Source organism: Schistocerca piceifrons, chromosome 2, assembly GCF_021461385.2.
Source record: "Schistocerca piceifrons isolate TAMUIC-IGC-003096 chromosome 2, iqSchPice1.1, whole genome shotgun sequence".
In the NCBI taxonomy this organism is placed as follows: domain Eukaryota; kingdom Metazoa; phylum Arthropoda; class Insecta; order Orthoptera; family Acrididae; genus Schistocerca; species Schistocerca piceifrons.
The window spans coordinates 208,508,394-208,532,771 of NC_060139.1; the positions used below are offsets into that span (position 1 = coordinate 208,508,394).

The window sequence follows — 24,378 nt, forward strand, 5'->3', positions numbered from 1 at the left end:
GAATCTGCGACCGTAGAAGTCTCGCGGTTCCGGACTGAAGCGCCTAGAACCGCACGGCCGGCCGAATTCTAATACCTAGCCAGCAAAATAACCAATGACGGACGGAGCAAAGAGGATATCAAAAGCAGACTAGCACTTGCATACCGGCCATTCCCGGCCAAGAGAAGTCTACTAGTGTCAAACATAGACCTTAATTGAGGAAGAACTTTCTGAGAATGTACGTCTGGAGCACAGCATTGTATGGTAGTGAAACATGGATTGTGGGAAAACCGGAACGGAAGAGAATCGAAGCATTTGATATGTGGTGCTACAGACGAATGTTGAAATTAGGTGGACTGATGAGGTAAGGAATGAAGAGGTTCTGCGACTAATCGGAGAGGAAAGGAATATATGGAAAACACTGACAACGAGAAGGGACAGGATGATGGGACTTGTGTTAAGACACCTGGGAATGGTACTAGAGGGAGCTGCAGAGGGCAAAAACACTAGAGGAAGACAGAGAATGGAATACATCTGGCAAATAATTCAGGACGTGGTCTGCAAGCGCTACTCAGAGCTGAGATGAAGAGGTTGGCACAGGATAGAAAATTCTGGCGTACCGATGACTCAAAAATAAAAAAAAAATTGACATCTGGAGATCCGTATCGTGCACATCGCTCTTGCAAAAAGGCGTTACACCAAGACACAGACACAAATATGACTGGGGCAAACAGACACATCAATGACCGTACGGACAGCTCATAATGTTGTAAAAAAATAAAAATATGTATGGGCACGAGGGAGATTCGGACGCCAGTCTCCCCCACCCTTTTTATCTCATTTTGTTCGTTACTGTTCGTTGCATTTGTTCAGAGCGGACGTCCCATGACCTCCGCTCAAGTTCATCGTTAACGGCTATCTCGAACATCAAAACTAGGAAGGCAGCTGGGCCAGATGAATTATACCCAGAATTCATTAAGTATAGTGGGAAAAATGTTATCAACTGGCTGGTGAACTTCTATAATAATATCCTTGAAGAAGGCCGAGTGCCTAAGATATTCAAAAGATATCAAGTATTGCCAATATTAAATCCTAGGAAAACACCAGGCAAGCCTGAACATTTTAGACCAATCTCTCTCCTGAGCACCTGCTTCGAACTCTTGGAGAGACTCTTGTATAATCGTATTGGGACGACTTTGCACGATAGAATCCCCATCGAGCAGGCTGGTTTTCGACCACAACGTAGCTGTTGCGACCAAGTACTGGCTTTAACAACACATATCGAGAACGGTTATTAACGGAACCTTAAAACAGCTGTTGCATTTGTAGATTTAACCGCTGCATACGATAGTGTGTGGAGTCATGGTCTTCTTAGCAAGATACTTGAGATTATCCCTTGCCAGTTACCACAAGATTCTGTATTGGAACCATTACTTTTCAATGTGTACATAAGCGACGTACCAACAACAAATGCGCGGAAGTTCTGTTATGCAGATGACATGGCCCTGGCTGTGCAACATGAAAGTTTTGAACAGTGTGAAAACTCCCTTAACCAAGACCTCGGAGTAATGGGTAAATATTTGAGATCTTGGAGATTAATTCCTGACCCAATAAAGTCAGAAGTTACAATGTTTCATTTAAACAACCAACAGGCAACCCGATCCCTTGACGTTACCTTTGCTGGTAGAAAGTTAAAGCATAACCCAAACCCAAAATATCTTGGTATTAAATTGGATAGATCGCTTACATTCAAACCACACCTAATAGATACTGCTGCTAAGATACGCAAAGAAATAATATTATTCAAAAGCTCACCAATACTAGCTGGGGAGCTGATGTACATACTCTGAAGATTTCTTCTGTAGCGGTGGTATACTCTGTTGCGGAATATTGCAGCCCTGTTTGGCTTAACAGCAGCCACACGTCTAAAGTGGATACTCAACTAAACAATACCATGAGAACCATAACTGGGACCATTAAATCCACCCCACTACCTTGGCTTCCTGTTCTCTGCAGTATAGCTCCAACACATCTTAGGTGGCAAACCACCTTAGTTAATGAATGGCGTAAAATCTCCTCCAATACCAACCTTCCAATCCATCAGGACATTGCCCCAAATCTTTCCCGACTAAAATCTAGAAGACCACCATGGAGAACAGCTAAAAACCTTATGGCTACGTCTTACGGTGCTATGGATTCATGGAAAAATGAATGGTCTCAGACCGGACTATCCAAGAACTGCAATGAAATATCACCTGGCGGAAACCTACCTGGTACAGACCTGCCAAGAAGAACTTCGGTTATACTCAATAGACTCAGAACTGGTCATGGCAGAAGTGGCGAGATGCTCTGTAGATGGGGCATACGAGATTCACCACAGTGCGATTGTGGACATCCAGAGCAAACGATCCAGCACATCATTCAGGAATGCCCTAAACGTGCGTTTAAATGATCCATTCGAGAACTTTATGCAGCCTCCCCTGCAGCCGTCGAGTGGATGGAAAACCTAGACCTAGAACTTTAAAGAGACTCTATAAATCCCATATATGTGATTGCTGAATGATCTTGTAGCAACAATTTCTATATGATAATTTTATCTTATCTATGACAAGATACCTTATTGTAACAACCTGTGTATGCCTACTTTATCCTTAATTGAATGTCCATAAGACGAGGTATTATTTATGTGTTATAATGTATGTTGATTTTATCTTTATCTGTCTGTATGTATTTAAACATGAAACCATTTGTACTTGAAAACCACATACGCTAAATAAATAAAATCGTTAATCCAGTTTTGTCGTAACAGAGGTCAGCCATCCCTCTGACCGAACACGCTAAGCTATCGTGCTGGAAGCCCCTTCGGAGCCCAACACCGTAATCACACAACCACAACGCCGCGGCTATCCAAATATGCTCGCTGTAAAACATCTTGAGCTTGGACCGTTCACGGTTTCTATTTTGCTACCTTTTTCACGGTTCAGTACACCTTCTTCCTGTTTTAATGCTTGATCTGTGTTCGATTTTTGACGACCTATCCACTGGGCCATCTCATCACTAAATCTGTGTGGAGGTGCGATGGGTATTTTCTCTTGTGAGCAATAAAATCCCTTCCTTGCTCCGTGTTTCTTAACAGACAGGTCAGACAAACACACCTTCTCGCCATCTTTTGGTTCTCTGAGAGACGTTTTAGCACCCATTCGTGAATTATGTGACGCACAGTTCCTTTGCTTGTCGATTTTTCGCCTCATAACGCTGACACCACCAGAATATTGTGCACCCTCCGAGACACTGCTCTCCGTACACCTTTTTCATCCTGCGATAAATATGTGAAATACTCTCCCCTTCCGCGCACAGAAATCGAATAACCGCTTTTTGTGCCGATCGGGAGAGATCCGTCACACAATGAACTGCGGAAACAGCTCTCAAGAAATGAGGAAATTGGTTTTAGGCCGTTAACTCCACGTACGCAGCTGGGAATACCACATCATCTCTCGGTAAACACATTCACCCACTGCGATTGCGTACAACGCCTCTACAGTGAAGGTCTCCTTTTCAGTTGGGCATACCTTATACATCTTTGCTATTACCTCTTTCCGCAACACATTTTGCAGACATCTAAATACACCACTGAACGTAAAGATGGAGCTAGGCCATACAAATGCTGCTCATCGTGTCAACGGAAAAAAGTTGGTAAATTCCCGGGTGCAGAACAAATGGGTTTTGAAAGCGAAATCTTATTGCGCATTCGATAGGCTGGTCGGAATTTAGTCTTTTCGATAATCGGTTTAGAGACATTTCATCTAACATTTGTCATGTCGGTAAACATTTTTAGGTCTCGTCTTTCTTGTTCGAATTACGTTGTCACGCTTGGCGGCCCATTACCCAGTCGCTGCTAGTATAATGACTATTCTTTGTGTTTCGAGGTCGGTCTTAACACACGTTGTTAAACTGAATATCGTAATAGACTAATTTAGAACCGTTGTATGGAATGGTTACACAAACGTTCACAGTGAAACATTTCTTATTAATAATGGGAAATAGACATTTGAGACTGGTTTTCGCAAGGAACGAGCGGTGAGCATTATTTGTATGGGCTGACACCACCTACAAGATGCTAAAACGAAATTTCAGATCGCTACTGAAGCACCAAAGGCTATCACCGTTTGCAATACGCAGTTTAATGAATACCTCCTATAGACTTCTCCACTGCACTTCGCTATACGCGTGGTTCGTATCGCATGTTTTAAACCCCCTTCCATTAGACCCTCGCCTCGTGATTTTCCTATCTCTTTCATTCCAGCAAAGAACTATTTCTTCTAATCCACACAACTCCCTGATCCACTCATTTGCTACCATTCCTTAACACAAACTCTCAAATCGTCTGCTATTGTTTGTCGTGACATAAATCGTTTATCTCCAGATCGCAGAAGGACAGTCCAATGGAGTACTGTGGGATCCTCCCGCGCGCGCAGACTTATGTAGGCTTTGCGTTGTCATGGAGAAGTTCGTGCAGGGGTCACAGCTGTGAGCGACCTGCCGGCACGTGGGAAACCGGACAGGTTCGCGCAACCTCGTTGCGATGGTGACAGACGACTCGCCCGTCGAATCACCGTGCTTTTGTTTATTACCAGGTCTCCTTACGCATTCTGCAAGCGCCTGTGAATATCAGTGATGCTCTCGTTTGCCGCCAAAAGAAACTCAGTCACAGCTTTCTGCTTGGGACGCACCTCCATTATAGACGCCAGTCTGAAGGCTAAATTTAGCACCGCCACACATCATAACTTCATGAAACTATAGGAGCTGAAGTGGGAATATTCCACGACATGCCTCAAATGAATTTTCCATTTTTTCAGCACAAATTGGCCGAGTAAAAGAATGTACTGAATTACTTATTGAACGCCCCTCATACACGTGGGAATTGGATGTACGTCCTAATCTGTTTCCTCCCTCCCTCGTCCACTCCCCAATCTCACTGTCCATTTCCTCCTTCTCCTCCTCCCCTCTTTCTCTCTCTGTACATCTCCGGCTCCCTCCTCTCTCTCTCTCTCCCTCTCTCTCTCTCTCTCTCTCTCTCTCTCTCTCTCTCTCTATTTTCTCGTCCACTTCTCTCTGTCCATCTCCTTCTCCCGCCTCTCCCTGTCCATATCCTCATACCCCCTCTATATCTCCTTTTTCTCCCTCCCCTACGTCTTTCAGCATTGTTCGTTGGTATTGCAAACGAAACCTTGATTGGGAACTGAAGTCGCTTCAAATGAATGGGTAAATCGATTGTGACCATTGGCATACAAGGTGTGAGAGCGTCTCTCCTGCTGCTGGATGTGTGAGGATAGTGGCTTCAACGACATTGTTTCGTATGGTTTTAATCTGCAAACGTGTTGGATTAAAAAGATCCGGACGATTTAGATTCCGTAGTGGTATGCCAACCATACGCCAATAACCCGTAAACGCAGCTTCCCTGTTTTCTGCTAAAACTGTGTTGAAGAAAACAAAACAACACGTTATTTACATCTATACACTGAAGCGCCAAAGAAACACGTATAGGTATGCGTATTCAAATACAGAGATACATAAACAGGCAGAATACGGCGCTGCGGTTGGCAACGCCTGTATAAGAGAACAAGTGTCTGGCGCAGTTCTTAGATCGGTCACTGCTGTTACAATGGCAGGTTATGTGAGTTTGAACGTGGTGTTATAGTCGGCGCCCAACCAATGGGGCACAGCGTCGCCGAGGTGGTGATGAAGTGGAGATTTTCCTGTACGACCATTTCACGAGTGCACTGTGAATGTCAGGAATCCGGTAAAACATCAAATCTCCGACATCGCTGCGGCCGGAAAAAGATCCTGCAAGAGCGGAACCAACGACGACTGAAGAGAATCGTTCAACGTGACAGAAGTGCATCCCTTCCCCAAATTTCTGCAGATTTCAATGCTGGACCATCAACAAGTGTCAGCGTGCGAACCATTCACCGAAACATCATTGGTATGGGCTTACGGAGCCGAAGGCCCACTCGTGTACCCTTGATGACTGCACGACACAAAGCTTTAACCCTCGCCTAGTCCCATCAACACCGACATTGGACTGTTCATGACTGGAAACATGTTGCCTGGTCGGACGAGTCTCATTTCAAATTGTATGGGGTGGAAGGACGTGCACGAGTATGAAGACTACCTCATGAACCCATGGACCTATGCATGTCAGGACGTCAGCAGAGCACTGTTCAAGCTGGTGGAGCCTCTTTAATGGTGTTCGATAGGTGTTCTATACGATTCAGGTCAGGACTCTGTACAGGCCAGTCCATTACAGGGATGTTATTCTCGTGTAGCTATTCCACCAAAGGCCGTGCATTATGAGCAGGTGCTCGATCGTATTGAAAGATTCAATCGACATCCCCGAATGGTTCTTCAACAGCGCTGGCCGCTGTGGCCAAGCGATTCTAGGCGCTTCAGTCCCGAGCCGCGCTGTTGCTACGTTCGCAGTGTGCAGTGTGCAGTTGGAGTGATATGGGACCCCTGATACGCCTAGATGCGACTCTCACAGGTAACACGCACGTAAGCATCTTGTCCGATCACCTGCATCCATTCATGTCCATTGTGATTCCGATGAACTTGGATAATTCCAGCAGGACATTGCAACACCCCGCGCGTTCAGAATTGCTACAGAGTGGCTCCAGGAACAATCTTCTGAGTTTAAACACAACCGCTGGCCACCAGACACCCCAGACTTGAACATTATTGAGCACATCTGGGATGCCTTGCAACGTTCAGAAGAGTCTTACAGATTTAGGGACAGCCTTGAAGGATTCATGCTGACAATTCCCTCCAGCACTACTTCAGACATTAGTCGAGTCCATGTCTGCGTGCTCTGGGGGGGCCTGCACGACATTAGGCAGATGTACCAGTTTCTGTACCTCGTCATTATACACTACGTGATCAAAAGTATCCCGGTACGAATCGCGGTACAAAATGTGGCGATGCGATGGCAGGGTATGGATATGGCGAATGCCTGGTGAAGTCATCTGCCAGCGTGTGTAGTGTCAAGAGTAAAATTCAGAGGCGGTGGTGTTACGGTGTTTTTCATGGAGGGGGCTTGCATCCCTTGTTGCTTGCGTGGCACTATCAGAGCACAAGACTGCACTAATGTTTTAAGCATCTTCTTTCTTCCCGCTGTTGAAGATTGTTCGAATGGCTCTAAGCACTATGGGACAACATCTGAGGTCATCAGTCCCCTAGACTTTGAACTACTTAAACCTAACTAACCTAAGGACAGCACACATATAAATGCCCGAGGCAGGATTAGAACCTGCGAACGTAGCAACAGCGCGGCTCGGGACTGAAGCGCCTAGAATCGCTTGGCCACAGCGGCCAGCGCTGTTGAAGAGCCATTCGGGGATGTCGATTGCATCTTTCAATACGATCGAGCACTTGCTCATAATGCACGGCCTTTGGTGGAATAGTTACACGAGAATAACATCCCTGTAATGGACTGGCCTGTACAGAGTCCTGACCTGAATCCTATAGAACACCTTTGAGATGTTTTGGAACGCCGACTTCGTGCCAGGCCTCACCGACCATCATCGATACCTCTCCTCAGTGCAGCACTCCGTGAAGAATGGGCTGCCATTCCCCAAGAAACCTTCCAGCACCTGACTGAACGTATGCTTGCGAGAGTGGAAGCTGTTATCAAGACTAAGGGTGGGCCAACACCATGTTGAATTCCATCATTACCGATGGATGGCGCCACGAACTTGTAAGCCATTTTCAGCCAGGTGTACGGACACTTCTGATCACATAGTGTATATAAGGAGCCTGGACAGATATCGGAGTAATAATTTGTCTACAGGGTATTATGCCCTCAACTCATAGCTATGACTGCGAAAAAGAAAATGAAATCGCAAATTTTTACAGCATAGACAGCATTTTTTGTCGCAGTCGGTTTTAATAGAAAATCTGTACACTATTATTTTAAAATATGTTCGTCACATGAAAGCAAAATGTCACCCTCAAACGGCAGTAGTTATTACAGTTTGGGGAGCTCGCGAATTCCGCAACCTTGCGAAAAGTTGTATCACACGCGCTCGCTACACAGATAATCGATAGAAGACTGACACAGCATTAATGTGGAATTTCTAAGGTGTTCCATGTGCGGTTTCTCACCGAAATTTTGAGTCACAACATGAAGTGGTTTTCGTTGTATATGTTGTTAGGGGTACTAGCTGATCGTCTCACTTCGCCACACTTTTCTCCAGCTTTGCCAGCAGTAGAATCGTTCTGCAGTCTGCTTCAAATGCCTTTTCTCTCAATACTGTTCCGCGAAAAGAGCGTTCTCTTCTCTCCAGGGATTCCCATTTGATTAGTTTACTCAAGATGAGGTTGAAGGGGCGACCTGTAGTGATTACTTAGGAGAAGAAGAACTTCTCTTCCGAGATCACTAAAAAAACTTTATTGTAGATAACTGGTTTCGGTAAGACTAAGTTACCATCTTCAGATCTTCGTAAATGATACTACAAACATCTTCGCCGGCCGAAGTGGCCGTGAGGTTAAAGGCGCTGCAGTCTGGAACCGCAAGACCGCTACGGTCGCAGGTTCGAATCCTGCCTCGGGCATGGATGTTCGTGATGTCCTTAGGTTAGTTAGGTTTAACTAGTTCTAAGTTCTAGGGGACTAATGACCTCAGCAGTTGAGTCCCGTAGTGCTCAGAGCCATTTGAACCATTTGAACAAACATCTTCCGGCAGCTACTCACAAAATCTTTCCATTGAATTTCCAGGTACGTAAAACATGAAAAGAGCGATGCTTTGGCACGTCAAAATTAAAATTAATATATAAACCACAGTTCGCCAAAACATCGTTCCCGTAACGTAACACGCCATGCCCACCACGGCGCCTCAAAACTAACAGTTAGCCTTATGGCGCCCTGGTAGGCATGGCGTGTTATGTTATCATATCAGACCGACGTTTTGGAGAATTATGATTTACATAATAAGTTTAATTTTGACGCGTCAATGCATCGCTCATTTCATGTTTTATGTACCTGGAAATTCAATGGAAAGATGTAGCTGCCACAAGATGTTTGTAGTACCATTTATGAAGATGTGAAGATGATAACTTAGTCTTACCGAGACAGGTTATCTATAATAAAGTTTATCAACAAAAAAGTTTTTTATAGCAATCTCGGCTAAGAAGTTCTTCTTCTCCCAGGTATTCCTATTTCAGTTCATGAAGCACTCCGTAATGCTCGCGTGCTGATCGAACCTACCGCCAACAAATCTAGCAGCACGCCTCTGAATTGCATCGATGTTGCCTTTTAATCCGACCTGGTAGGAATCGCACACACTCTACAGTAATCAAGAAGGTTGCACTAACGCTCTACACGCAGTTTCCTTAATGGCTGAACCACACATTTCTAAAATTCACCCAATAAATCAGACTCGCAATTCTCACATGCTCCTTCCATTCCATATCAATCTGTAACGTTACACCTAAATATTTAATCGACTTAACTGTGTCAAGCAGTACACTACTAATGCTGCATTCGAAAATTATGGGGTTGTATTCCCTGCTTATCCGAACCAACATTTGCCGCTAGCTGCCATTCATCACACTAACTAGAAATTTTGTCTAAGTCATCTTGTAAGCTCCTACAGTTCTCAACGATAGCTTTCCGTACATCGAAGTATCAACAGCAAACAGCCTCAGATTGCTGCTCATCCTGTCCGTCAGATCATTTACGGACGTGTAGAGAATAAAATCGGTCCTATCACACTTCCATTGGGCACTCCTGGCTACACCATTGTCTCTGAAGAGCACTTGCTGTCAAGAAGCCGCACACATATCTTGGAACCTATTCCGTACACTCCTACATTTGTTAACAATTTGCAAGGGCATCGTGTCAAACGCTTTCCGCAAATCTAAGGGTATGAAATATGCGTGCTGCTTTTCATCCATGGTTCGCAAGATATCATTTCATGAAAGGGCAAGGTAAGTTTCGCACGAGCGATGCTTTCTAAAACCGTGCTTGACTTGTGGAAAGAAGCTTTTCTGTCTCAAGGAATTTTGTTTTATTCGAACTGAGAATATGTTCAAGAAGTCTGCAGCAAACCTGTGTTAAGGATATTGGTCTATATACAGGATTCACCTGCGTTCCTTCCCTGTCGCTTGGGGCTGTTCGAAGTAGTATTATATTTCTCGTTTAAGCAGGCAAGGCGTGAAATTTGAGATAAAAACATTTGTACCAACTACAGTAGTAAATCATACTGTAGTCAGTTGCCGACCGCGGTGGCCGAGCGGTTCTAGGTGCTTCAGTCCGGAACCGCGCGACTGCTACGGTCGCAGGTTCGAATCCTGCCTTGGGCATGGATGTGTGTGATGTTCTTAGGTTAGTTAGTTTTAAGTAGTTCTAAGTTCTAAGGGACTGATGACCTCAGATGTCAAGTCCCATAGTGCTCAGAGCCATTTGAACCTTTTTTTTTTTTGTAGTTAGTTACGGCTCTTTCTCACTAGTCTCAGTTTTCGCCATTAGCTATGGCAGCATCAGACTGAGGGGACAAAAGTCATGGGATCCCTACTAATATCGTGTCGAACCTCCTTTTGTACGGTGTAGTGTGGCAACTACGCTGCATGGACTCAACAAGTCATCGTAAAGTCCCCTGCAGAAACATTGAGCCATGCTGCCTCACAGCCGTCCATAATCGCGAAAGTATTGCCGATGCAGGATTGTTTATGCGAAGTGACCTCTCTGTTATGTCCCATAAATGTTCGATGGAACTCATGTTGGGCTGTCTGGGTGGCCGAACATTCGCTCGAATTGTCCAGAATCTTTTTCAAACCAATCGCAATGATTGTGCCAGGCGACAAGGCGCACTGTCATCCATACAAATTCTACCAAAAACATAAAGTCCATAAATGGCTGCAAATGATCTCCAAGTCTCTTTACAGCCAATGATATTGTGACATTACAGCCTTTATCACTGCGATTTTTAACATGTAAAAGTTTTTTTTCTGTATTCGCGTCAGTATGTGTGAACTTTTAACATATACCAATGAATGTTGTAACCAGATATCTTTGCTGCGCTCCTGAAAAGCGCAGAATATCACGATAGCTATAAACTGTTATACGCTGCTATCGATCAGTAAAAAAAAAAAAAACGATGCACCTATGTTTCAAAATAACAATTGCCAATTTTTACTTCTGCAGGGAGCCGCGCCGCTCTCTAGCTGTTCTGTGAATGTGTTGCGAGTCGGACGCAAAAGTATTGTGCTCCATACTGATATAATCATTTTATTGTAACTTTAAGAGTTTAAGTGATTAAAAAATATATGTAGCCACAAACAAGCGAGAATGTATATCATGAAAATTCGCTGCACCGCCACAATGGGTGGCCATGTTAATGTAAGTTTCCGTTTCATAATATAATACTTGAAACCTTGAAGTTTATTTAATTTCAAAGAAAATCTCTCAACCTTATTTTAATTAATTATACTTGTGATAATCTTTCCTGTTTAAAAGATTTATGCAGCTTATGATCTAGCGTGTGTTCTGTCGGAACAGGAGGCTGTCGTGACGACATCGTTATAGTATTTATTCCAAGTTCTTTCAGTTCCGTTTATATGTTCGTACAAATCCAATTAGTTGGTCCCTTAGGTTTCTTTCATGTAACTTCTGTCTGTTTTCTCCGCGCGATCTTCCTCCGAAAAAAAATTTCTGTTCATTTTTTAGTAATTTTCGATATCGCGAATGAGAAAAGACAGCCGCCTCCTGCTCCGAACGGAACACCACGACTTTTCTAACGTTTGAGAGTACCGCACGAATTTTCCGCTAAAAGGTAATAGAATTTCTTAAAGCTGGATCAATTACACATGTTGCTGCTTAATAGTAATTTATTCTGTCACGACAAAAAGAACCAATTTTATTTTTACCAAAGCAACAAAGCTTTCAATTAAATTACTAAGAAAAAAAATCATACCAGAATATGTTCGGGCGATCCAGAGAACGCATTGCATTGCATGTAAACTCACCCTAGGCCATTATGAAACCACCACCCGCTTGCACAGTGCCTTGTTGACAACTTGGATCCATGGCTTCGTGATGTCTGTGTCACACTCGAACCTACCGTCAGTTCTTACTGACTGAGATCGGGACTCATCTAACCGGGCCACGGTTTTCCATTCCTGGAGGTCCAGCCGATATGGTCACGAGCCCAGGAGAGGGGTTGGAAGCGATGTCGAGCTGTTAGTACAGGCACTGACGTCGGTCGTCTGCTGCCGTAGCCCATTAACACCAAATTTGGCCGCCCTCATTGATTCCTTACGTTTATTTCACGCAGTGTTGCTTGTCTGTTAGTACTGACAATTCTATGCAAACGCCGCTGCTATCGGTCGTTGAGTGAAGGCCTCGGCCACTGCGCCGTCCGTGGTGAGAGGTAATGCCTGAAATTTGGTATACTCTACACACTCTTGACACTGTTCAACTCGGAGTATTGAATTCCCTAACTATTTTCCGAAATGGAATGTTCCATGCGTCTAGTCCAATAACCGTTCCGCGTTCAAGTCTGTTAATTCCCCTCATGCGGCCATAATCACGTGCGAAACTTTTTGCCCTTTTATACGTTGTCTACGTGATACTTCCGGCTTCTATATACAGGGTGGTCGACTGATCGTGACCGGGCGACATATCTCACAAAATAAGCTTCAAACGAAAAAACTACAAAGAACGAAACTTGTCTAGCTTGAAGGAGGAAACCAGATGGCGCTATGGTTGGCCCGCTAGATGGCGCTGCCATAGGTCAAACGGATGTCAACAGCGTTTTTCAAAATAGGAACCCCCATTTTTATTACATATTCGTGTAGTACGTAAAGAAATATGAATGTTTTAGTTGGACCACGTTTTTCGCTTTGTGACAGATGGCGCTGTAATAGTCACAAACATATGGCTCACAATTTTAGACGAACAGTTGGAAACAGGTAGGTTTTTTAAAATTAAAATATACAACGTAGGTACGTTTCAGCATTTTATTTCGGTTGTTCCAATGTGATACATGTACCTTTGTGAACTTACCATTTCTGAGACCGCAGCGCCGGCCGCGGTGGCCGTGCGGTTCTGGCGCTGCAGTCTGGAACCGCGGGACTGCTACGGTCGCAGGTTCGAATCCTGCCTTGGGCATGGGTGGTTGTGATGTGCTTAGGTTAGTTAGGTTTAAGTAGTTCTAAGTCCTAGGGGACTTATGACCTAAGATGTTGAGTCCCATAGTGCTCAGAGCCATTTGAACCATTTTTTGAGAACGCAGCATAAATACCACATTAATGCAATAAATGCTCAAAATGATGTCCGTCAACCTCAATACATTTGGCAATACGTGTAACGACAATCCTCTCAACAGCGAGTAGTTCGCCTTCCGTAATGTTCGCACATGCATTGACAATGCGCTGACGCATGTTGTCAGGCGTTGTCGGTGGATCACGATAGCAAATACCCTTCAACTTTCCCCACAAAAAGAAGTCCGGGGAATTCAGATCCGGTGATCGTGCGGGCCATGGTATGGTGCTTCGACGACCTGTCATGAAATGTGCTATTCAATACCGCTTCAACCGCACGCGAGCTATGTGCCGGACATCCATCATGTTGGAAGTACATCGCCATTCTGTCATGCAGTGAAAGATCTTATAGTAACATCGGTAGAGCATTACGTAGGAAATCAGCATACGTTGCACCATTTAGATTGCCATCGATGAAATGGGGGCCAATTATCCTTCCTCTCATAATGCCGCACCATACATTAACCCGCCAAGGTCGCTGATGTTCCACTTGTCGCAGCCATCGTCGATTTTCCGTTGCCCAATAGTGCATATTATGCCGGTTTACATTACCGCTGTTGGTGAATGACGCTTCGTCGCTAAATAGAACACGTGCAAAAATCTGTCATCGTGCTGTAATTTCTCTTGTGCCCAGTGGCAGAACTGTACACGACGTTCAAAGTCGTCGCCGTACAATTCCTGGAGCACAGAAATATGGTACGGGTGCAATCGATGTTGATGTAGCATTCTCAACGCCGACGTTTTTGAGATTCCCGAATCTCGCGCAGTTTGTCTGCAACAGCAGCTAAAACACCTACCTGGGCATCATCATTTGTTGTAGGTCGTGGTTGACGTTTTACACGTGGGTGAACACTTCCTGTTTCCTTAAATAACGTAACTATCCGGCGAACGGTCCGGACACTTGGATGATGTCGTCCAGGATACCGAGCAGCATACACAGCTGACGCCCTTTGGGCATTTTGATCACCATACAACCATACTACAAAACGATATCGACCTTTTCCGCATTGGAAAACGGTCCATTTTAACACGGGTAATGTATCACGAAGCAAATACCGTCCGCACTGGCGGAATGTTCCGTGATACCACGTACTTATACGGTTGCGACTATTACAGTGCCATGTATCACAAAGCGAAAAAAGTGGTCCAACTAAAACGTTCATATTTCTTTACGTACTACACGAACATGTAATAAAAAAATTGGGGTTCCTATTTTAAAAAAAAATGCAGTTGATATCCGTTTGACCTATGGCAGCGCCATCTAGCGGGCCAACCATAGCGCCAGCCTGATTCCCCCTTGAAGCTAGACGAGTTTCGTTCTTTGTAGTTTTTTCGTTTGATGTTTATTTCGTGAGATATTTGGCCCTGTCACGACCAATGGACCACCCTGCATATGCATGTCGCTATCGCGTGACCTTTGCCACCTCTGTGAATACATCCCATGGGACATCTGATCTTTAAGTGTGAGGAACCCACACTAAAATTTGGGTCATTTGTTTTCAATGCGTCCTGTGCTTTCATCATCTGGAATTAGTTGCCAGGCCGAAGCCTCGTTGCAGTCTTATGACGAATAGAATGATTATTGGGGTCTTGATTACGACAACCCTTTGTCATAGGCGAGTGACTCATTGGCAAACACTTGGAGTCCACAGCTTATGTTAGCTGCTGAGTCATGAGAGAACGAAAGTCGGTGGGTGATAGTGCGTACTCTGCGTTTGCCTGGCGTTTGGATTTATATAAATTGCACTTGTTGTTGAGCACGAAAAGATATTTGACGATAAGAGTTTTAAGCAGGCAAGATTGCATGTTGAAATATTTTTATTTCCTCGATGTTCGCTTTGACCACAGTCTAGCTGTCAGTATAGGATCCCTTGGAAATGATATTACTGTGTCTAAATCGCGTAATCATAAGAAGAACACATTCTATTTTTTGGAGTTCTTTGGATTCATAAAGGAGGGTAACTATAAATGAACCAGTGCATTTGTAAGAAACCACCAAAATAGATCATCAAACTGTAAATGTTAGATGAAAACGATAAACAAAATCTTAAATCTGTCACAATTTTGTCAAATGAACTGATCTTGATTCGGCGATATAATATTGTTGCCTGATGCAGGGAAATGCCGTTTGGACGGTCTGATTGAAATCTTTTCCCCAGTTCCTTAACTATTATTACAATAACGACAATATCGAGCACTCTTCCTCGTCTGGAGCTATAACCCCTAGCGCCACTATTACGTAGTTACCTGTATGAAATTATAAAACTATCACAAACATGAATACCACATACAGGAATTGGACAAAAATGTGGAAACTCCGTGATAAATCTATACCTGAACATAACTGCAGATGCTAGTCAAGTCTGTACGCTGCGCTGTTGTGTCTGACCACGAACGCCACCTGTGCGATGTCATCAATATGTTACAAGTGACACTCTTGGTCAGAACAGTGTTCTGTGTAGTTGCGAGTGAGTTGTGTCGCAGCTGAGTGAGCTCGAACGTGGGCAAATTGTTGGTGCTCGTATGGTGGGTAATTCCGTAAACAAAGGAGCTGAAGTGTTTGGTGTTTCAAGAGGCATCGTATCTAACATTTACACCGTATACAGGGAAAGCGGCAAAAAAATCATTCGCTAAGTCACAAGATGGACGAAATTGTGTTTGAGTGATCGGGGCAGACGGTCGTTGAAGAGAATTGTGACGAAAAATATGTGCATGGCGGCTGCAAAAATCACTGAAGAGCTAAATGTCGCACTCATGAACAACGTCAGCAACAAAACAACCCGAAGGGAGCTCTAGAAAGAGGGGAATTCCAAAGCCACTCATCAGTGAAGCAAATGCCCTCAAGAGGAAAACGTGTTGCTGAAGCCATAAAACCTGAAGTGTGGAGCAATAGAAGGAAGTCATTCGATCGGATGAGTCTTGTTTCACACCGTTTCAACTTCTGGCCCAGTTCACGTCCAAAGAGTGAAATATGGCGCGGTTCAGCGATGATTTGGACATCCATATCGTGGTACGTCTTAGAAAATAGATTAAGGAAAGCCTCACCTACGTTTCTAGCATTTGTAGACATAGAGAAAGCTCTTGGCAATGTTGACTGGAATACTCTCTTTCAAATTCTGAAGGTGGCAGGGGTAAAATACAGGGAGCGAAAGGCTATTTACAATTTGTACAGAAACCAGATGGCAGTTATAAGAGTCGGGAATTAGATTAGGAAATGAGACGCTTAAAGTAGTAAAGGAGTTTTGCTATTTGGGGAGCAAAATAACTGATGAGTGTCGAAGTAGAGAGGATATAAAATGTAGACTGGCAATGGCAAGGAAAGCGTTTCTGATGAAGAGAAATTTGTTAACATCGAGTATAGATTTAAGTGTCTGGAAGTCGTTTCTGAAAGTATTTGTATGGAGTGTAGCCATGTATGGAAGTGAAACGTGGACGATAAATAGTTTAGACAAAAAGAGAATAGAAGCTTTCGGAATGTGGTGCTACAGAAGAATGCTGAAGATTAGATGGGTAGATCACATAACTAATGAGGAGGTATTGAATAGAATTGGAGAGAAGAGAAATTTGTGGCACAACTTGACTAGAAGAAGGGATAGGTTGGTAGGACATGTTCTGAGGCATCAAGGGAGCACCAATTTAGTACTGGAGGGCAGTTTGGAGGGTAAAAATCGTAGGGGGAGACCAAGAGATGAATACACTAAGCAGATTCAGAAGGATGTAGGTTGCAGTAGGTACTGGGAGATGAAGAAGCTTGCACAGGAAAGAGTAGCATGGAGAGCTGCATCAAACCAGTCTCTGGACTGAAGACCACAACAACAACATCGTGGTATTCCATTGGCCCTATTATTACCCTGTGACCGTTTTGTCTGATCAGATCCATCCCATGGTAAAATGTTTGTTCTCCAATTGTGACGGCGTGTTGCAAGACTACAGGGCCCCTGGGGACCTCCCAGCTCGCATCGACCAGGACCGATTTTGTGAGCATAAGGATCACAGTCACCATATCACGTTACTGTTGAGGCTTTATGGTTTCCTCTGGAGAGGAGTGTTTGTCGTCGACATGCACCTCCATCATCATTACCGGAACGTGCTGCTATTTTGCCGTAGTATGCTGTAAGATTACCTTGAAAGCCACGCTGGACCTGTATTTATAGATTTCGAGACGACAGCAAGCTATTTTCATCGGCAGTGAATATTAATTATCAACGGGTCTGTGAGTAGCATTAACTCTGTCCCTCCGTTGTTTGTCTAGGGAGAGAGCAGGATGACAGGGAGAACTGAAGCAAAAACCTATGAGATGTGTGAGAAAAGTAATGAGACTGACAACTCTGCGAGCGATCTGGCAACTCTGTGATGTTCTGCTCGTGTAGGCCTCCGTGTTAATTTCTTCCAGATGATCAGTTCAAGTTCCAGGTCTGTACAGACATCACGTGATTTTTGAGAGATCCCTCAGTGAAGTTGTGCTGTCGTTGTGTTTACCGTAACGCCTCAGATTTTGTGTTAAGCGTGTAGAATCTGCAAAGGTGACCTTTGAAAAGTTGGAACAGACCTATGGGAAACATTCCTTATCAAGAACAAAATGTTTTCGCTGGCACAAATGTTTTTTGGCAGGCCGAGAACACCTTGAAAATGATCCTTGCTCAGGGAGACCTTCAACTTCAAAAAGTGGCGAAAACGCTGAACGTGTGTGTGCTCTTGTGAGATCAGACCGACGTTTAACAACAAATATGATGTATGACCTGTTAAACACTTCCACCGTACACAAGGTTTGGACCGAAGTTTTGGGGTTTGTGCCGAAAAAACTCACAGCTAAGCAGAATGACAATCGGAGAAATGTGTGCGCTAATCTTGAGAGGATCGTCAAAGACCACGTTTGGTTCAGTAGTGAGATCACAGGTGATGTCTCATTGAATTTTTGAGTACGATTCTGAGACAAAGCGGCGAAGTGATGAGAGGCACAATGAGACATCGCCTCGATTAAAACAAGCTCGAATGAGCAAATCAATGATGAAAAAAATACTTTTGACAGTAGGGGTAACGTGCATAAGGAGAAAAGCAGGCAGGATCAGGCAGTCAACACATCAAATACACCTCCTCCTTTTCCCGTTAGCCTATCCTTTCGCTACACGCTTAAATTTTCCCCAAAGATCTCAGGACTGTCAACTTTTGATTTTAACCAGCATTCTGTGCCTAGTATTACGTGAGCTTCACATTTTTTTAGGAGCGCATCAAACTCTGTCTCTTTGTTGCGAACGCTTCGGCAGGTAATCACTAGGATTTGAATTATCTCAGCTGCAGGAGGTATTTCTTTGGAGCTTACACTGATACTTCGGAGTTTCCTACAGCAATCGTTATCTGAACTGAATGGAGAGAGCGTACTCTAAAAAAAAAAAGACAAAGGTACACCCCACACACCGTCAGCTACTTGGATAACTGCTTATGATGTATAGTGCGCACCTGACCCATTAAGGGGATCCTACAACTATTAATCCTATGGCGCAAGTCTAGATAGTCCACCCCAGTTTGTCACAGAACCTTCGAAATATCTGGTACAAGCCTTCCCGTCGACTCAGAAGCAGGAGGCCATGATCTGTTCTGGGGACAATTCCGGCGATTGTGAGTTTCGTTGAAACTCCAGTTCACACTCTTTCTAGAGTGCCATCAGTTATATAGTTCCGTGATTTCTTAGAATTAGCACAGTTCCGGTAGTTCTTTTCAGTAGACTATAGTTCCGACACAACAGTCGCTATTTACGGAGCAATAGGAGCAGTTATCGGCGAGTGTACCTTTCAGTCATTGTGACTAACTCATAGACTGCCAACAGAGAGCAAAGTTATTTAAAATTCATTGTATTAGGAGTAAGACAACAAGTGCCACGCAACTAACTGTTACTCCTGCAGTTGTGGTCCTACCTGTTAATAAATGTTGCTAATTATTTCTTATAGTTTTGCCCCATTTCAGTTCTAGTCCCATTCTGCGAAGCAGATGTATAATTAGTTACGACTAGCATGCATAATGCCGCCACCTTTCATAGATCTACAGTGGAAATACGCTTTCTGCTGTTGTATATATTTCAGCTGAATTGATACTAACATTCAGTTACAGCATCCCACATGGCGTGTCATATTAGTCCGTAGTATCAGCCGAGAGTACAGATACTTTTCTACGCTGGTGACGTCGTGCTGGCGAAGCTTGGTCTCCTTCACCAAGTCTAGATATGGAGCGTCGACAAATGCGATACAGCTTGCTTCTTAACAAAACACCGACAATAACTCGCTGATCAACAAAAACCTGGATCCATTCATGTTGCAGCGTATGCCGGCGTCACCTGCGACCAACAAATAAAAGATCATCAACTGTCTAAAGTCTCCCACACCGTTATCCTTCCGTCACATTCTCTGACTCATCAGGATGGACTGGTAAGACATCAGAGGCTAGACTGTCATGAAAACAAAGATGCATACATCGACAGCTCGAGCGACTAGATAGAATCACGTTTCAAACGATGGCGTAAGAAAACGTTTGATTATTTGGACGGTCCAGCTGATAAGTTAGACATAACCATCTACAATGTTTGGTACAGGGAGGCTTCGTAGTGATCGTTGATGGAAGAAGGTTCCGGGTTTGACCATGACAGTTGCTGGGCAGAAACACTACATAGCGATCTAAATGCTGTAAAGTATCACTTGTCACATACGATAACAGGCTATCGTTCCGTCGAAAATGGAGACAAAATATCAAAAATAGCGGACTGTGCCACTACCCTGGTAAATACTGAAGAACATATTAAAAAGACACTTGCATCCGAAATGCGATGTTGTAACAATAAGAAAAATAAGGTAGTGAGTTAAATGCAAATGTTACAGATAAAATAGATGAAGAAACAAGCCGGTGTTTTAAGTGGAAGAGAGAAAGATAATTTCTCTAGACATACAGGATTATGGAGTCAGCTTTCAATTGAGAACTGAAAGATTAAGATCGGCGTGACTGGCACGCAATGTGAGTGAGAAAGAGAGAGAAACAGTTAAAAGAGTATCAGATGGCAATGATTAAGGAAACACCACGTATTACAGGGCACAGTTATCTGACGATCTCTGACGGAAACCACACACGGGACGCCGAAAGCTTAGCGCTGAAGCGGCGTCAACCCTCTATCGATTATCTGTGTAGCGAGCACCTAAGATAAAACTTTCCCCAAGACTGTGGTATTCTACGCACCTCCCAGAATTACGCAACGACGCCATGAAATGATATAACAATCCCCAGCGGCACCACATACAGACAGCTGTACGAAGCAAATGACCACATTTTTCACAAACTGTAAACATGCGTAAACTCGCTTGCTTGTTTGACATTCAACGTTCAGGATTTCGTACGGTTTCCGAAGGAAGATCCCACCTGTACCGCATGCGCGTGTTGTTTCCACTGGTTGGCGTTGAATAACAATCACCATCATCATCATCATCGTCTTTTTCTTCTCCTTCCCCTCCTCCTCCTCCTTTCGCAATTTCAGGTTCACGCACTTGTTCCTGTATCGTATACACTTTTATCGGCCACCTGGTTCTGGGTCTTCCTGTGTCCCTTCTTGCCTCTTATAGTATAGCCTGACGTGAGACTCTCTGCACTCTTCCGCTGTAGGTGATGTTCCGATTATGATTTAATTTGTTTCTGAAATTATCATTTCTTATGTGGTCTTCCCTGGCTTTCGCGAAAAATTTCATTTCTGTTGCTTGTATTTTACTTCTACCACGGCTTTTTAGGGACCCATAACTGACTTCCATTCAGCAATACAGGACTAGCAACAGTTTTGAAAATTTCAATATTGTTTCCTTCCGCATTTTGGGTTGGAATGTTTTGTTTATCATTTCGCATATTGATAAATATTTGTTAATCTTAGTTTCTATGTTCTTGTCCATGTCATAGCTTATATAGCATCTTAAAAAGTTAGAGGTGTAGACTTGCTCAAGTGGAATATTATCTATTATTTTTGAGTGGTTAGCATATTTCACACTATCAGCCATAATTTTGATTTTCTTTATTGATATACGATGGTTAAACTCTCTTTTTCCTAACTGATGTAGTGTATAGAATGCTTGTTGTAGCTCACATAAACTTTCTTCCAAAATTGTTACATCATTTGTAACAAGGCTGCAACCTTCCACTAACCTTATTTAGTGTGGATGTAAATGATTTGTTTAAGACCTGAAGACAGGCGGTAAATCGAGTTTTACAAATTAACAGAAATAAATATGTAAATTTTAATATGTAGGCAGATGTTGTAACAATTTTGGAAGAAAGCGAAGATGAGTTACAAAGAACAATGTGTAAACTACATCAGTTACGGTTGGATAACATATTAGAAACAATTAGTATGGAAATCATACGTTGAGTGTAGATGGGGCTGTAAGAACAATTTCTAAACAGCATTTGCAATGTTGTAATTAGTCATTGTTATTGCCATACCTCCATAATGAGTTTCGGCGTTGAAATTCCCGTCACCAGGTAAATTGCTTAAAACTTTCAGTGCAGTGTGGAAGATGGTTCGTGTCTGACGTTGTGTTTACGTCTCACCCGCCCCCCCCCCCCCCCCCCCCCAATAAAGTGCGACCACACTTAACACAAAATCCAAAATCTCTGGCACTAATATGTAATCTCTAATATGTACCTGATGATGGAGAGAAAACTCCAAAACTCGTTACAAGTATATGACAATAGAACCGACTTAATAAGAAAATGCGTTTTGGTCCAGTTACAAAGATATAACTATATTGAGCAGCTGTTAATTTCATTGGCTATTACGATGGACAACATTTTGGAGACTCATAAAGCAGAATCTGTGAATCTAGGATCTATATAAAGCAGCATAACTCTTCAGTATTTACAGCTAGGAAAATCATTTGTGGAAAGGGAATCCTGAAGTGGACGAATCTTGTAATGATGGGAAACAAAAGGCGTGAAAATGTGCGTACAGGCATCGCGTATCTTCAGTAAATTTACAGTTTGTTACAGAATTGATTTTTATTCATGTCGTGGTTCTAGAAGCAAGTTCAGCCGAATAAATTAAAATGACAGCCCTGTACAGCTCCACTGCAAGAGCTGTGTGTTCATTGGGAGCCTATGTTTTCGTGCCGCTATGACAGCAGCCGTATCTCCGCGCGCCGTTTGTTCCGAACAATAGACACGTCATCCATTCAGGAGGATAATTCCGGCCGCGGTTTGTTGGCACAAGCTGGCGGCGGCCGACCGGAAGTGCACTGGACTCACCTTCGGCTCGGCGAGAAGTCGACCCCTGGCGCGCTCCGGTTGCGTGTCGGCTCAGCGGAACAGGTCCCGTACGGAGCAGACGTCGGCGTCGTAGGCGCACTACACACGGCCCGGGCTGTCAGCGCGCGGGTTCATTCACTCTGCCTGCCACCAGACAGACTGGCTCTGCAGACGCGCACCGGCCGTACCGGCGGCGGGCGGCGACGCCAGCGCCCGGCGCCTGCTAGCGGCCGCCCGCGGAACTAACGGCTGCCAGTGCGGCTGCTGTGCGCGCGCAGCTATCACTCCGTGGCGATGTCTCGCCGCGGTCGATTTTCTTAATTCCTAAGGGCAGCGCGCGTGTTATCGGTAAAGCTAGTAACATTTTCACGTACATATCACTTGTGACAAAATCCTGTTCAAAACGTCTCGCCGTTATACATCCGAAATCGAATGTGAGCAATCGAGTCCAAATCGATTTCGTCAGATGAAAACTTGTTTGTTCGTCGTAATCTACATTGTAAGTAATAATAATTGGTCCTGACGTAATTGGTCGATATTATCTATGCCTACTCGTATTGATCCTTTTCATTAAGTTTACTTTCCAGCTTTTTTCTTAAGTTTCAGGTTCTAATATTTGGTCTGTCTTTTGGAAACCTTCCCCCACTCTACAAACATTTATTGGAAGTTAGAGGTGCCTTTTATCCATGGTGACAAAACAGCCATTGTGGGGGACGGCTACCATCAATTAATCATGCAAGGCCGGATATGAGACCACTGTTCATCTTAATCTTGACACTTTTATTTAAAAAACCATTTTGAAGCAACTGGTCTATTTCAGTCAGAGCAGGAGGTCAAAACTTTTCGCTTCTGACAACTAGTTTCGTTTAAAAGCATGTAATACATGCAAAGTCCTCTATCTAGGTCAAATCGGGAAAGGTATCCAGAAAAGATACGGGGAGGGTTCAATAAGTAATGGAACACGTTTTTTCTCGGCCAGTTTCGGTTAAAAAAAAAATCTGACTTTATTGTAGAACATCGTGGAATATTCCCGCTTCAGTCCCTATATGTCCATAAATTTCCGATAGGTGGCGACGCTGTACGTAACCTTCAAAGTAGCGTCTGCAACGGAGGTGCGTTACATGAAGAGACTTGGGCATAGCAGATACTCGTAGGCACGTGTAGAATGTCTGCGAACAACTGGCACTTACCAAAAGCACAGTGAGTTGTCGGCTCGAGACGTCATCATCGCAACAAGGTTCATCGCAACAAGGTCGCGCGAACTTCTCCGATCTCTCGCGTGCCGGCTAGCTGTACACAACTGTGACTACTGCAATATTGGGACGTGTGGACACTCTCATTCGAGGAGCTCGACGGATCACAATCAAGCACCTTGCTGCGCAGATGATGGCTCCAAGCACTATGGGACTTAACATCCGAGGTCATCAGTCCCCTAGACTTAGAACTACTCGAACCTAACTAACCTAAGGACAGCACACACACCCATGCCCGAGGCAGGACTCAAACCGGCGACCGTAGCAGCAGCGCGGTTCTGGACTGAAGCGCCTAAAACCTCTCGGCCACAGCGGCCGGCCCTTGCTGCGCAACTGCATATTTCTGCTAGCAGTGCTGACAGATTCTTTTGCTAGGTGGGATATTCAAAATTGTGGCCGCTGGGTTCCTCGCCATCTAAGACTTCCATCCGGTCGGCCCAATGAATTATCACGTAATAGGGGAGAGAGTGTGGCAGATATGATACGCGAGTTGGAATGGAAGTCATTAAAGCAAAGACGTTTATCGTCGCGGCGAGATCTATTTACGAAATTTCAGTCACCAACTTTCT

The 24,378-nt window shown here is 44.0% G+C and overlaps 1 protein-coding gene across 1 annotated transcript in view; it reads right to left on the reverse strand.

The window, feature by feature from the left end:
* The window catches only part of LOC124776562 (flocculation protein FLO11-like), a 481,553-nt gene extending 458,853 nt beyond the window's left edge, over window positions 1–22,700 (reverse strand). The window contains exon 1 of the mRNA XM_047251601.1: window positions 22,557–22,700. The gene's annotated coding sequence lies outside the window, so the exon portion shown is untranslated. The remainder of the gene's footprint in view (window positions 1–22,556) is intronic.
* Window positions 22,701–24,378: the final 1,678 nt, after the last annotated feature.